At 38.4% G+C, this 14567-nt stretch overlaps 1 pseudogene; it reads left to right on the forward strand.

The window, feature by feature from the left end:
- The first annotated feature begins 1505 nt into the window (after positions 1-1505).
- Positions 1506-2077, forward strand: LOC117075603 (annotated as a pseudogene).
- Positions 2078-14567: the final 12490 nt, after the last annotated feature.

The following is a 14567-nucleotide window of genomic DNA, read 5'->3' on the forward strand; positions in this document are numbered from 1 at the left end:
GCATTTAAGGCTATCAACTTTCCTCTTAGCAATCACCTTTGCTGTATGTCAGAGGTTTTGATAGATTGTGTCATGGTTATTGTTCAGTTCAAATAATTTTCTAATTTCCATCTTGATTTCACTGTTGACCCAATGATCATTCAGGAACAAGTTACTTAATTTCCATGTATTTGCATGGTTTTGAAGGTTCCTTTTGGAGTTGATTTCCAATTTTATTCCACTGTGGTCTGAGAGAGAACTTGATATAATTTCAATTTTCTTAAATTTATTGAGACTTTGTGGCCTATCATATGGTCTATCTTGGAGAAAGTTCCACGTGCCGATGAGTAGAATGTATATTCTGTGGTTGTTGGATAGAATATTCTGTAAATATCTGTTAAGTGCATTTGTTCCAGGGTACAGTTGAAATCCATTATTTCTTTGTTGACTTTGTGTCTTGATGACCTGTCCAATGCTGTCAGTGGAGTATTGAAGTCCCCCATTATTATTGTGTTGCTGTCTATCTCATTTCTTAGGTCTAGTAGTAATTGTTTTACATATTTGGGAGCTCCAGTATTAGGTGCATATATATTTAGGACAGTGATATTTTCCTATTGGACAAGGCCTTTTATCATATAATCTCCCTCTTTGTCTTTTTTAACTGCTGTTGCTTTAAAGTTTGTTTTGTCTGATATAAGAATAGCTACCCCTGCTTGCTTTTGGGGTTCATTTTCATGGAATGTCTTTTTCCATCCCTTTACCTTAAGTTTTTTGTGAGTCCTTATGTGTTAGGTGAGTCTCTTGGATGACGCATAATTTAAATATCAGTTAGTCTCCTTCTACAACCACCCTAGAGTTTGTTCAGTGGTCTTAAAAAAGCAAACTAGCCATAGTGACTGACTTAGAAGCAAGGCAAAAATGTCTGCAACAGGGACTTCTTATGGAATCTGACCCAGCTACTACCACAGCTGAAAATCCAATTTGCCAATTACTATGTTTAACCCCAATACCCAATATGGTCTCATACAACAAGCACCACTCCACTAGCTGGTAGCAAGTTGATTACATTGAATACCATTCTGCATGGATAGGGAAAAAATTTATCCTCACTAGCATAGAGTTGTTATCTATTTAGATTTGTTTTCCCTGCCTACCAAACTTTTGCCAGCACCAATGTGGACCCACTGAATGTTAATAGAAAATTACAATAATCACATAAAGACAGTATCACAGGGGAATAAAGGTTAGGGTCTCATCACCAGATAAAATCCCTACCCAACTGCGGGTCTGGCTAGATGCAAAGGAAAATGGAATAGGTAGTCAGTAATAGAAATCACGGATAAGTTGCCACTTATTTCTGATTGTCCATGAAAATCACTGACACGTAAATAATGCAGTCTTGTGTTGGTGTAGTCTTGCCAGCCAAAATGATTTCATTGGGTTTTTCCCTCAGAAGCTTACATTATAAAAATAATATGGTCCTTCGTGTTCCAGGTGCTTTGGGAGCTGGATGTTAAAGTGCAGACATGGCCAAGTCCAAGAACCACACCACACACAACCATTCCTGAAAATGGCACAGAAATGGCATCAAGAAACCCTGATCGCAAAAATATGAATCTCTTAAGGGGGTGGACCCCAAGTTCCTGAGGAACATGGACTTTTCCAAGAAGTGCAACAAGAAGGGCCTAAAGAAGATGCAGGCTAACAATGCCAAGGCCATGAGTGCACTTGCTGAGGCTATCAAGGCCCTCATTAAGCCAAAGGAGTTTAAGCCCAAGATGCCAAAGGGTGTCAGCCACAAGCTCAATCAACTTGCCTACATTACCCATGCCAAGCTTGGGAAGCATACTTGGACCCTCATTGCCAAGGGGCTCAGGTTGTGTGGGCCAAAGGCCAAAGCCAAGGATCAAACCAAGGCCCAGGCTGCAGCTCCAGCTTCAGTTCCAGCTCAGGCTCCCAAAGATGCCCAGGCCCCTACAAAGACTTCAGAGTAGAGATCTCTGTCTGCCAACATGAAGACAGAAGGACTGGTGTGACCCACCCTGGGCTGCCGTCAGCATGGGGCTGGTGCCTTCCTGTGTAATTTGTACAAATAAACCTGAGGCAGGAAAATAATAATAATATGTTTTTTCCTCAATTAAAAACTTAAGTTTCAATAGTGATTATACTTTTTCAAATTTTTACATGCTGCCCCCAAAACACTTATATGCCTCCCTGGTGAGAGACTAAGAATGAGTACTTCAGATCAATGCATGGGACTCTACAGTTAGGGTCAAGTTAATTCTCTTGCGGGCTACAGACTCCTAGAAGTACAGCTCTTAGGAGTGTACAGACTGCTCATAAATCAGTTAGTCTATTATTGTAGCACTCAATGGGCATAAGTTTCTTGAGTGCTCTCAAAACCATTAACACATTATTCGAGTCATCATGAAGGTGTTCTATCCAAAGCCCTAGCATTTCTTTCTATCTTTAAGGTCAGTCACTTACAAAAAGAGATATTCAAGGTGAGACCATGTCACCTGAAGAAAATATACACACAGATTCCCATAAGGCAAATAATATGATTTTAAAAAACAAAACACTGAAGTGCTGTTTGATATCTAATTTGAAACTGTATTATGTTAGCAATTACATGAGTGGGGGTTCTTCCAGTAATTTTTCCATGTGATTGTCCTGACTGTTAGATTCAAAATGACCTTCATACAAAGACAGATAATATCGCAAGCTAATGAGGAGAGGCGGTCCTGTGTAGGCAGGGCAGGAATGAGTCACAGGAATCCTTCATAAAAGTAATTATGCACCTGCTGGGGAGTGTTTTCTGACTCCAGTAAATATTGATGCACCTTTCCTCGGCTTTGCAAGATGAAGATTTGTTGAAGGCTGTGATCTACCATAGTTTTCACAAACGTCTTTTTTGGGGGCTATTTTGTTTACTAGAATTACACAAATACAAGTCAGTCAAGCCTGAGGTACAAGTGGACAATAGAGTTAAATATGTTATCAGACATAAAGGACAAAAAAAAAAAAAAAAAATCAGAAACCAACAAGCTATAGATTGAGGGACAATAGCCAGGAAGGAAAATTTACCAATTTACTAACTAGAATCTGGGATGAGGAGAAATTTCTATTCCCATAACAGGGCCCAGACAGAGTGACAGCAGGCTATAACCAAGATCCTAAAGTCAATCTAACAATGTAAGGACTTTATTGTTTGCAAAGGCAGGTAGGGAATAGTGTCACTGAAAACACTCAGATTTTGTTCTGTTAAAAATCCAGTTGAGCTGGGCACAGTGGCAGATGCTTGTAGTCCCAGCTACTAGAGAGGCTGAGGCAAAGGATCCCTTGAGCCCAGGACTTTGAGACCAGCCTGGATAGAATGAGTCCTCATTGCTAAGGAAAAAAAAAATAATAATAATAATTTTGTTTTAAAAAATTAAAAATTTACAAAAAATTCAGTTGACTCTTTTTTTTTTTTTTTTTAATGGAGTCTAACTCTCTCCCAAGTTGGAGTGCAGTGGTGCCATCTTGGCTCACTGCAACCTCCGCCTCACAGGCTCAAACAATTCTCCTGCCTCAGCCTCCCAAGTAGCTGCGATTACAGTCACCTGCCACCATGCCCGGCTAATTTTTGTACTTTTAGTAGAGATGGAGTTTTGCCTTGTTGGCCAGGCTGGTCTCGAACTCCTGGCCTCAAGAGATTTCCCCCCACTTTGGTCTCCCAAAGTGCTGAGATTATAGACCTGAGACACTGCCTGACCCCCACTGACTCTTGACCTTTGTAAGTAGTCTTTACTGTTTCATCTGCTACTATCTCTTGTGTTCACCACACCCAATATTTATTTAAGATTTGGTACTTAGTTAACTTTCTTTTTAGCATGCTAAAGCACTTCCATTGTTCAGAATGACTTTTGCATTTCCATAGTCAACTCTTCCAGATCAGTTTCTTGGTTTTGCCATCTCTAGGAATCTTCAACACCCCAGCTTTGGTCACCCACTCCCACAACCGCATCCTGAACCTCCTAGACACTTGTCACAACTCTGCGCTTGAAATGTTCAGTTCCCACACACTACTATTCAATCCCAGGATCCTGTCCTTCTTGCTGTCTCATTCAGTTACTCCTTCACCTACTCCTGATCCACAAGCCCTCCTGTTCCTTTTTCCCTTCAGAGACCACTCTTGTCTTCATATCTTTCCTTGTTCAACTTAGAGTCCATATCCCCACACTTGAATTATTTTCTTGCCAAAACTTTACTACCTTGCCTCACTGTCTTTTCAATGTTCTCACTTGGTAAATAGCCTAACACTAAATTAACCTGTATCAATTATTATTTAACTTCTGTGGCCTATCAAATAATCTTCCTCACCTTGGTCCCTCCTTATTCTTAATGGAGAAAATAGAATGCCTTTTACTTAATCGAGAAAATTGAAGCCATGAAGTGGAAATGCCCTCAATGCTTTGCCATCCCCGCTACCACCTTACATGCATTTGTCAATACCCCTTCTTGTCGCCTCACTGCCTCTCCAATTAAGTTGTGTTTCTCTAGTTCTCTGAGTACTTCTTCATCCATGCTCTGGATTGGGTAACTTTCCGCTCCCACTTAAATGTATTTTTTCACAATTAAAAACTTTAAGTTAGTAATTTTTAAAAGTAATTTAGTTAATCATCTATGGAATGTTTTCCGTCAGTATATTCACAGTCCACATTGCCCTTTTTAAAAAATTTTCCTTTTCTTTTGGCCAGTTTCTCCAAAGCAACGTTTAATAAGAGCAAGTTTTTGAGCACCTACTATGAACTAGGTGTTTTACATAAATTAGCACCTACCACATGAGGTAGCTATTATTATTGCAGTTCTACAGATTAGGAAACTGGATCTTAGATGCAGCTATGTAAATTACTTAACATTCCACAGTGACTGTGGCAGATTTGGGACTGGAACCTAGGTCTGTCTACACTGAAGTTTGTCTCTTTCTTTTAGTAATTTTGCCTTGGTTGCCCTCTCCCTGATCTACAGTGCATGTTTTTCCTATTTCCATCTCTTTACATCTGCAAAAAGGCAAAGTAAAGGAGAGTTGATAGCAGTAAAAACAATCACTTACCAAGGTAAAGAGCTTGTTCAACTAATGGGAACAGAAGGAATCAGAAGGACCTGGGCTGACCTCAGCCTGTCTTCTCCTCAAGGAATCCAGGGTGAATGAATGGTGGCCTGGAACAAAGACAGTGACTCCCACTTCCCACAGTGCTCCACGCTATGTTCTTAAAGATGGCGTAGCAGCAAATGGGGCTGCAAACTGGCCCAGCCTCCCTCAGATTAGCCTCAGATCTTATGGCAAATGGAACTCAAAGGCGCAAAGAGGCCGGGCGCAGTGGCTCAAGCCTGTAATCCCAGCACTTTGGGAAGCCGAGACGGGCGGATCACGAAGTCAGGAGATCGAGACCATCCTAGCTAACACGGTGAAACCCCGTCTCCACTAAAAAAATACAAAAAACTAGCCGGGCGAGGTGGTGGGCGCTAGTAGTCCCAGCTACTTGGGAGGCTGAGGCAGGAGAATGGCGTAAACCCGGGAGGCGGAGCTTGCAGTGAGCCGAGATCCGGCAAAAAAGGCGCAAAGAGAAATATTAGGTACTTAGCTCCACACTGAATCTACACCACTCACACTCAGGTGTTCTGGTGAGGATGGGCACCTTGACAGACCTGTGAGTCACTCCCTGACTGCTTACTGGGGATCTATTAAGGAGGAAACACTGTACTATGAAGGGGAATCCAATAGAAAGCTTATCATTGACCATTTTATAAAATAGTGAGGCAGATGGATCATGTGCATAATGAATTATATTAAAGATAGAAAATAAGTTCCTAAGAGAAATACAGGTAAAGTACAACTTGTGGCCAAAGAAGGGAAATATTACCATGGCAGGAAAAAGAGCTTTCTTAAACACATAGAATTTAAACTGGAGCAGAGAGAATTTGGAACTGTAGAGATAGTTTTAAAGGACAGGTCATGGGACCATACCAATAGGAGCTACCAGCTAGGAATGTGATGCGATGTGTGTGTGTGTGTGTGTGTGTGTGTGTGTGTGTGTGATCTGAAGAGAAATCTGAACATGAAGTAGTTATGGTAAAGAGCTAAAAGTCTGAGCTATCTAAAACATTGAAAATGGGATGGCTAGGAGAGGAAGATGTTTTTGGAAAAGCCCTCCAATCTCTTTCTCTCTTTCTAAGACCACTCCTGTCTCCTCATCTTTCCTTATTCAGAGTAGATTGGGTTCAACCCTTGATGGCTCTTGCATGCCAGGCTAAAAAGTACGGACCATGGGCATTAGAATTGGGGCGATTATGAAATATACTGTTTGTGTTTGCTTTTTGACCAGGCATGAGAAACTCAGAGCTATTCTTTAAGAAGGTTAATCTAATAGCAGTATTTGAAGAAATTAGAACACTAGAGAGACAGCAAATCAAGCTCAAAGTTGTCATGATTATGAATACTATTAGGTTTTTTTTTTTGAAATTGTGAAGTTTTTCCACTCACCATAATATCAAAGACTATCTATTAAAACCCATATTATACCATTCTCTGTCTCATTTATGCAATTGACATTTCAAAGACACAAATTTTATCATCAGCTTTTGTAAACCTCATAGCCTTATTTCTTTAAAAAAGACACAAAAGGACAAATGACACTATGAACTGAAAAAATATGTAAGTAATAGAATACAGACTTCAGCAGTACAGAGAAAGAAATATACTTTGGTGAAGTTTTTAACTACCTAGGCATTTGTTAAAATACAGATTATCAGGCTCATGAGAGCTAAGTCGGCAAGTTTTTCTGTAAACAGCCAGAAAGTAAATAATTTAGGCTTTGTAGGACACTTGGTCTCTGTCAAAAATACTAAATTCTGCTCTTGTAGCAAAGAAGCAGCCACATAAAAGTCATAAAAGAAAAGGTATGGTTATGTTATGAGAAAAATTAATTTATATAAATGGTACATGGGCATTCAACAGTAGCAAAAATCAGGGGCTGAAAATTTGATGAGAGATGGGATATTTACCTAATCTTAAAGTATATCCCCATATATTAAATGCTTAGTAATTAATAAGTACTTAAAAGGTATTAATTAACTTCACCAATAAAGAAACCTAGAAGACATAATGTTAGCCACGTGGTAAAAATGAACATCACCAGAAATCATATGCTACTTGAAATAATACAATAAAAAGAGCACAGCATCATTTCTGTGATATCCCTGCAAAAGATACAAAACCCGAATTCATTCAGGAGAAAATGTCTGTCAAACATGAACTGAAGGATGTTCTACAGAGTAACTCTTATGGACTCTTCAAATATTTCAGTGTCATTAAAAGAGAAAGAGAAACTGAAGAAATTATCTGATCAAAAGAGACTAAAGTGATATGGCAAATAAATATAATGCATGATCCTGGACCTTTCAAAGGACATTATTGGGAGAAGCAGCAAAATCTGATTAGGATCAGTAGATTAGAGAGTAACATGGTATCAATGTGAATTTTCTGATTTGTATGGTTGTACTGTGGTTATATAGGAGAATGTTCTTGTTTTTAGAAAATGCACACTGAAGCATTAAGATGTGATGGGGTTTAATATCTTTAACTCTCTTGAATGGCTGAGAAAAAAACAAAATGTATAAATGCAGGGAGTGAAAGAACAATAACACAATATGGTAAAATATTAGTAATTGCAGTATCTGGTTGTAGAGTATACAAGAATTCTTCAAACTCTTTTTGCCACTTTCCTATCAGCTTCAGGTTATTCAAAATAAAATGTTAAAAAATGTTTGGCTGTAATACATCAACTAAAGACAGAAAAAAATGCCCAAATCCCTGGGAATAGAGAAAGAAAGAAATTTTAAAGCAATGAGAGGGTGATATGATCAATTCATACATTGGACAGATCATCAATTCATCAGAAATTTCCATCTGACTTTGAACAGAAGCTTCCCAACTTCCAACAACATGTGATTCAATTAAGGAAAAAACAAAATTGAACCTTGTCAAACAGAAAATACTAATGAAACCATGATGTACTTCAACACGGCTCAAAATAACTTCATCAATGTTAAGGAGCTAAACAGATCAAAATTACAAGCAAGAGTTATAAAAAGTAGCATATGACTATGATGTCATGTGTATTGTCAATGTCCTAGAGTTGCCATTATATTTAAATTTAAACTAAAAATTATTTACCTAAGAAGGGGGCAAATCTAGGTATTACCTAACTCCAAATTTATGCAATTTGTAGATCCCTCTCTAGAAAAAAGAATACAAAATTATGTACAACAATTAATATTTATTAAGAAAGACAAAATAAATTATGGTAAACTACAAATTTTAAGAAGCTGAGAAGTATTAAAAAAAATGAATGTTTTTATAAAGTAGATGCTTGGCATGGCTTTTTCATGCTTTTCCCTATATTTTGTGGCTGCATATCTTTACCTTTCCATGTGACACAATTCTGTATTATCATAATCTACACAGAGAAAGAAATGGGCTGTGTTAGTGAGAAGCCCTAACATTGAAACTTTATTAACTACAAGTGAATCTGTCACTGTCCATGGATAAAATGTTTCTCAAAGATGTTACTATGCTTGCAGAGAACATTGAAGGATGACCTCTGAGCTTATAAAAGGCCTAGATAAGTTAGAAATCCAGGAGCTATACGGAACCATCCAAGTATGTTGACCCTTCCAGCATTTTATGAATATATAAAGGTGAATAGCTAAAGAAAACGCTTTTGAGACCTGATGGGACTTGGTTACTATTTACGTACAAGAGTGACACAGATAAAAGTCTATTGCTAACTAAGTTTAGAAGAGTTCCTTCAACAAGAATAAATAAAAATTCTGAGCAATAAGAAGGCCTGGGGTTGGGGGGAGGTACATAAAATATTGGTACGTCTTACAATCAAGGGCTTCTTGGATTCATTTGGCAGTTTATTTTGTTCCCTTGCTTATTATGAGCAATTCTAGCTCACGATTCAAGGAATTTAGGACAACTAAAACAAAGTATTGATAACAAATGAAAATATACAGTGATTTAAAACCTCTCTAGGTTAGGGGCTGGATTAGGATCCATTAGGAGATTTAGGATCTGGTCTAAGTAGGGTCCCAGCAGTGGGATGGCATTCAAAAGCAAGCAGGAACAGAAAGAGCCAGAGAATTACTTGATCTAAAGCCCTGTGAAAGGTATAAAGTGAGAAAGCTAATTCCAGAGCAGGAGGAAGAAGGTCAAGAGTGAAGTCACACAGAACTTGGGGGACTGCCAGCAACAGGACTTAGAGCCCCAGTGTTGCCCTGGTTAAAGTCCCACATAGCTCAGCCTTCCTGTCCTGGTTCCTGAAAGAGCCCAGGAATGCAGTTAGAAATCATCTGCCGTATCTAAGCAGTTGAAAGAATTGCACCTGTTTAATCACAAAAGGCAAAGCTAAAGAAGAGCTTGAATTATTCTCAGATTAAAGAGCTGCTGCCATGCAGAAAAAGGAGCAAATTCATTCCATATTTCCATGGAAAAACTAAAATCAGCATGTGAAATTTACCAGGAGACAGATTTTGAGTCCTTAAAGCAGGAACTTGACTGGAATTATTTGCCTTTGTTCACCTAGAAGAGTGCCTGGAACATCCTAAATTGCCAATACTACTTGTTAAATTGATTAATACAAATAAGAAATGACTGTTCCGCAATTACAGTAATTTGATTATGGAATAGAACCTGATGATTCTTTCTGAGCTTTGGGTATTTTAATCAGGGATTTGACCACAATGACAGTCTTAGACATGAAATTGAACATGCACCAGGCACTATTCAAAGTGTCTTCCACATATTATTACATTTCATTCTCACAGCCACCCTTGAAGCAAGTTGTACTATTAATCCCATTTTACAGATGAGGCAACTGAGACACAGAGAGATTATAGTACTTGTTCAAAATCATACAATAGAGTCAGGATTTGAACTCAGGGGACCTGATTCTTGCCTCTATGTCTTGCTATATCCCATTATCCCATCTGATAGAGAAGAACTGGAATTGAGTCCAATATCACATGAGAGGTTAGTTGAGTGTTCTCTTCCTACATACTATAATTCTCAGACCATGCTGGATATCAGTTTTTGCTAATGTCAGATCAACCACCTCGTTTTTGGCTAGTTTAATCTATGTTAGCAAGACTGAATATTTAGACATATTAAACAAAACACCAATAAGATGCCACAACACAAGATGCATGACACTACATATACAAAACAATAAATCCTTTATGACAATAAAAATATTGAATAAAAACTAAAATCTATTTTGATGTTGGGGGGGCTCTCCTCCAGGTCTTCAACTTTATCAAAAAGTAGCATTTATTTGCTTTCTTCAGTTTCCAAGAACTTGGAGAGTTCAGTGGCGCCAGCACAACCCCCATTAAAAATGCTCACTCAGCCTTGCCCACATGCCTAGCAACCTTCTGTTTATTCCACTACAGTCAATTCAAAGTCACAAGAATGACACAGGTTATAAATTGCAGGAGCACAGGTGATGTGTGCAGTGAGGGAGCCTGACTGAGAATGCATGCCCAGTGAAGAAAAATCACTCTGAAGGGTTCAGGGTCAATAATTATGCTGATAGGGAAATCAGCGAAGAGGCAGGTGTCCTGGATAACAGGACATATTTCTTAGCCAGGAAATTATATTTTAAATGAAGATAAGAAAACATGCTGCTTTGAGGTTGCCAGGTAATCCCAGGAAATATAATGTAGGATTTGTTCCCAATAAAAGGATTAGGGTAATAGCAATTATTGTGCACCTATGAGGTATTGTAGACTGTACCAGACACGTTGTCATTATCTAATTTAATTTCCCCAAAGCCCAAGGTCACTCAGATAGTAAATGGCAGAGTTACAATTTGAACTCAGTTCTTTATGATTCCACATCTACTCTCCTCCTACTATATTAAGCTGCTCAATATATTGAGCAATATCTTGACAAATTTTGCCTTTAAGAAAGCATTCTGATGGCCAGTGATGATGAGCATTTTTTCATGTGTCTGTTGGCTGCATAAATGTCTTCTTTTGAGAAGTGTCTGTTCATATCCTTTGCCCACTTTTTGATGGTGTTGTTTGATTTTTTCTTGTAAATTTGTTTAAGTTCTTTATAGACTCTGAATATTAGCTCTTTGTCAGATGGGTAGATTGTAAAAATTTTCTCACATTCTGTAGGCTGCCTGTTCACTCTGATGGTAGTTTCTTTTGCTGTGCAGAAGCTCTTTAGTTTAACTAGTTCAACCATTGTGGAAGACAGTGTGGCGATTCCTCAAGGATCTAGAACTAGAAATACCATTTGACCCAGTCATCCCATTACTGGGTATATATCCAAAGGATTATAAATCATGCTGCTATAAAGGCACTATTGTTTGTGCTAAACAGGCACACATATGTTTATTGTAGCACTATTCACAATAGCAAAGACTTGGAACAAACCCAAATGTCCATCAATGATAGACTGGATTAAGAAAATGTGGCACACGCACACCATGGAATACTATGCAGCCATAAAAAAGGATGAGTTCATGTCCTTTGTAGGGATATGGATGAAGCTGGAAACCATCATTCTGAGCAAACTATCACAAGGAGAGAAAACCAAACACCGCATGTTCTCACTCACACGTGGGAACTGAACAATGAGATCACTTGGACACAGGGTGGGGAACATCACACACTGAGGCCTGTTGTCAGGTAGGGGGAGGGGGGAGGGATAGCATTAGGAGATATACCTAATGTAAATGACAAGTTAATGGGTCCAGCACACCAACATGGCACATGTATACATATTTAACAAACCTGCACGTTGTGTACATGTACCCTAGAATTTAAAATATAATAAAAAAAAAGAAAAAAGAAACCATTCTGATTTTTTTCAGGGTCTAATGCTACATAACATCTGAAGTGGTTGTCTCTTGAAATCGTGCAGCCAAATTAATTTGTGGAAATGTTAAAGATAAGCATTATGGGATTATAAGCAGCTTCTTGATGGTACCAAAGGTACAAGTGTCCCTGGACTTTTCAAGAAGAAAGTTGTGGCCAACCAGCATACTCGAGCTAGAAATGATGGAGACAGTGCTTAGCTCTCATCAGCTCTGCTGTAGTATCTACCTTGCAGATTGAGATGTGGACCTCTGTAGACTGAAACCTGCATCACTCCAGAAATTAATTCCCGATTATGTGATGAAAGACCCCAACAAGGAAACACAACCGCAACAGAGAACCTCAGGCAAATATACTCATGAAGACAGAACTGAGGGGACCTAGGACTGCCATAGAAGGCCAGCTTTAGCTAATGCAACCTCTGATGGAAGGAGAGTGAAAAGTTTGGATATTAGACCATTAGGGAGAAACAAAAGTTACATATTAAGAAAAGAAGATTCCAAAGATACACACCAGCTGTCTTCAGAGTTCTCTGTAGCTATGGAAATAAAGCAGGGAGCAGAGATTAGATGCGTTAAAGATTCATCTTTCAGGCCACTGAAGAAATAACTTCCTAATAATCAGAGCCAACTGAAAACAGAATGACTTGTGTGAAGAAGTTGGAAGATCCCTGTTAATGAAGGTGTCATCTCTCTCTTGGTTAAAATGAAAGCGAGAACAAAAAAGAAATAACTTAACCAAATTGCCATTGCCATGGGTACTATGACGCTGTCACATAATTTTTGAGTTTATGATTCTCTCCAGTGCCTCCTTTCTCTTTAAAAGCCAAAAAAAAAAAAAAAAAAACTACCATAATCGCTCCATGTTTGGAAAATTATCTTTCCTGACTTTTCTGTTAGTAGAATGCAGTAAGGATACTGTTCACAGTAACTTCCCCAACTAAGATCGGATCATGCTTCTTTCCAGTCACCCTATTTGGCTCCCATACTCATCACTTCGTGGCATGTTACTTTTACCAGCATATCTGTGGCTTACCCAGAAATGCAACACATTGGATTTTGTTGTTCTATAACAGCTGTGGGAGAATCAACTGTAGACAGCAAAAGTTAGGACACAGATCATGATAAAATATCCCCCTTACCAATTATACATTGTTCTGTTTGGACCACTATTTTCCCTCATCCCTGAATTTACTAATTGTCAGTTTCCAGATAATACTTTTCTTTGCTTTTCAGATTCACTTTTAACGCATACGTCAAAATTCTTGGGCTAGGTCCTCTGGCCTCCATTGCTGACTCTTGTTGCATTACCACTTTTGTATTCAAGGAACCATGGAATTTCAGAGCTAGAAGAGAACCTAGAGATCATTTACACCAAATGCCTAATTTTATGAATGGGAAAACTGAAGCTACTAGAGCTGATATGATTTGCCCAAGGTCATAGGATTAGCAGCATAACTGGAACCACTGTTTTAATGGTGTTGACCTGACTTCCCTGTCATAGGGATGTTGTCCATTTTCAGCTACCGGGCACTAATGACATCTAAGCTCCCCTAACCCCTGCCATCTGATCATTTCCTCTATTGAAGTCCCAAGCAACCAGGATCTGGTTGATTCATCTCTTAACACAGTAGGAAAAATACATATATAGACCTTTCTTCATTAAAGACAATTGCACCTTTTGGCTGTGAGATCATTGTACAGAGGTACCAGTTCAATAAGAAAGCTTGTTTTGCTTTTGCACACTAAGATTAACATGTGTGTATGTGTGTGTGTGTGTGTTAAAGGAGAGATTTAAACAAAAGAGTAATATGAATGAAAAATCATGTAAAATAAAGCAACATTAATCATAAAAAGAAGACATTTTTCTTCCCAGCCACCACCTAAATTAAATATTTTGCGTTTTTATTTATTAAAAATTTTATGTACATTTGAACAAAAGTGACTTATTTTCTAAATTCTTAAAAAGAACAAATCTGGGATATCAAAAATCTCGAGCCAAATCTGTGCCATACATTTTTGTCTTTCATTCTGAGTTCCTAATCAGTACTAAATTGCTACAGGTGGCACAGATATTGTCATCCTATAAACATCAGTTCATCTAGAGACCAACCAGCCCACAGCCCATCTGGAGGAAGAAAAAAAACCAATATCCACTGTTTACCATCTATATGCTAGCCTCTTCCATATACATTATCTCACAGTAATCCCCACAATAATCCTGCAAGGTAGATATTGTTATTCCATTTGTTTTTAATAGAAAGAGGGAACTGAGCTCATATACTTCGCAAATGGTAGAGCTAGAATTTGAGTGTAGATCTAGGTGATCTCTTTTTTTCTCTACAGCATCCCATGTGTTACCCTCAAAGATCGCCAACATACCACAGCAGATTTGCTGAGCAGGAATGTGTCAATCATTAGAAAATGAGACAAAACAAGGAAAGGACACTGTGGAAACTGAGAAGAATGTCCAAATGGTTTGTGAGTCTAAGCAGAAGAAGTATCTCCCATGGCATGGAGGAGCTCCATTTTATTACTACACGGACTGCAAAATGTGGCTTTTGTTGTAAGGAGATTGGATATCCCAAGTTCCCTGGCTTAATCATTACATATTATATAAATATATCAGAATATCACACGTACCCTCAAATA

The sequence above is a fragment of the Trachypithecus francoisi genome, unplaced genomic scaffold (genome assembly GCF_009764315.1).
Source record: "Trachypithecus francoisi isolate TF-2019V2 unplaced genomic scaffold, Tfra_2.0 Lachesis_group5, whole genome shotgun sequence".
In the NCBI taxonomy this organism is placed as follows: domain Eukaryota; kingdom Metazoa; phylum Chordata; class Mammalia; order Primates; family Cercopithecidae; genus Trachypithecus; species Trachypithecus francoisi.